Source organism: Penaeus monodon, chromosome 10, assembly GCF_015228065.2.
Source record: "Penaeus monodon isolate SGIC_2016 chromosome 10, NSTDA_Pmon_1, whole genome shotgun sequence".
Taxonomy (NCBI): Eukaryota; Metazoa; Arthropoda; class Malacostraca; order Decapoda; family Penaeidae; genus Penaeus; species Penaeus monodon.
This window is the reverse complement of record NC_051395.1, coordinates 46,149,172-46,150,861: the sequence shown is the minus strand read 5'-3', so window position 1 is coordinate 46,150,861 and position 1,690 is coordinate 46,149,172. Positions and strand designations below refer to the sequence as shown.

General features: G+C 38.8%; 1 protein-coding gene across 1 annotated transcript in view; it reads right to left on the bottom strand.

Annotated features, from left to right (window-relative positions):
- The window catches only part of LOC119578084 (alpha-1,3-mannosyl-glycoprotein 4-beta-N-acetylglucosaminyltransferase B-like), a gene marked incomplete in the record, with an annotated part of 154,663 nt that overhangs the window by 40,845 nt on the left and 112,128 nt on the right, over positions 1–1,690 (bottom strand). The window contains 1 exon segment of the mRNA XM_037925808.1: positions 951–976.

The window sequence follows — 1,690 nt, the reverse complement described above, 5'->3', positions numbered from 1 at the left end:
ATACACGAAAAAAAAAAATTAAGTAATAAACAAAAAAAAAAAAAAAAAGAGAAAAAAAAAATAGTTTTCATCGAAAGAGGAATAACACGCACGCAGCTGCTACATACACAAACACAGAACACAGCTGGGATACACGAACGACTTTTTTATCATTTTTCGTTAACTTTCTGACATCACAAATGGATCTAACTATGTATACATCCAAGTATGCTATGAAACAAAATGGAAATATATAAAAAAATAAAAAATAGTTTATTATATATATATAATATAATATATATATATATAGGGATATATATAATTATATATAATATATATTTATATATTATATATATATATATATATATATATATAATATATGTGTGTGTGTGTGTGTGTGTGTGTATATATATATATATATCTATATATATTATAGATCATATATTATATACATATAAATATATATGTATTATGTATCACTACGATTAATGTATATATACATAGATATATACATTTATATATGTATATATATACATATGTATGTATACATATATACATATATAAATGTATATATATATGTGTGCGTGTGCGTGTGCGTGTGCGTGTGCGTGTGCGTGTGCGTGCGCGTGCGTGTGCGTGAGCGTGACATGAGCGCGAGTGTGCGTGTGCGTGCGCGCGCGCGTGACCGCTCACGTCCAACGCACTTTATATAATGAATTTCCTCTTTGTTTACTTTCTCGTTCCTCTTTCTCGTTCACCGCTGCCATGACTTAAATTACCGTTGAACATTCCAAAGGCCGACAATACCATCATCTCTACGGCTTTAATTCCCGGTTTTAATGCGGTTACCATCTGTATCATTATTTTTTTTCCCTTCCTTTTTCTTCCTATTCTCACTTACTCCCTTCATCCGCCCACTCTCTTCTATTTTCTTCCAATTCCCATCTTTATTGCTAACGGGTTTTACTTACGGTTTATTGCTGGACGGGGTTTGTACCTGGAAACAAATAAATAAAATTATTATGCATCGCTAATCAACAGTAAATGGCTCTGTCGGTTGACTTTGTTACGTCAATTACCTTAATGAAATGTAATGTAATGAAACATGAAAAAATAATAATAATAAACACAACAATAACAGCTTAGAAGAGGAGGAAGAGGAAAGGAAAGAAGAATTTGAAGAACAAGATGATGTTGAAGAAGAAGAAAGGGAACCAGAAGAGGACGACCAACAACAACAACAACAACAACAACGACACGAACGAAATATACCTCGCAAATCCCCTCCCCCTCCCCCACCCCCCACACCTTGTGCCTGTGACGTCACCGCCTCTTCCCGTGTCTCAAATTGGCGCCATCTTGTCTCGCGAGGAAAAGTTTCCGCCGAAATTAAGATACTCAGGTTTGTCTTCCGGAGTTCACGTGGGGGGGGGGGAGGCAAGGATAAAGGGGAGGAGGGGAGGGAGGGGGAAGTGGGAAAGGGAGATGGTGGGGGAGGTGGGAGGAGGAGGAGGAGGAGGAGGAGGAGGAGGAGGAGGAGGAGGAGGAGGAGGAGGAGGATGAGGAGGAGGAGGAGGAGGAGGAGGAGGAGGTGGAAGGGGGAAGGAGGAGGGGGAAGGAGGGGAGGAGAAGAAAGGAGAAGGAAAGGAGGAGAAGGAAAAGGAAAAGGAGAAGAAGGAAAAGGAGAAAGAGAAGAAGAAGGAGAAAGAGA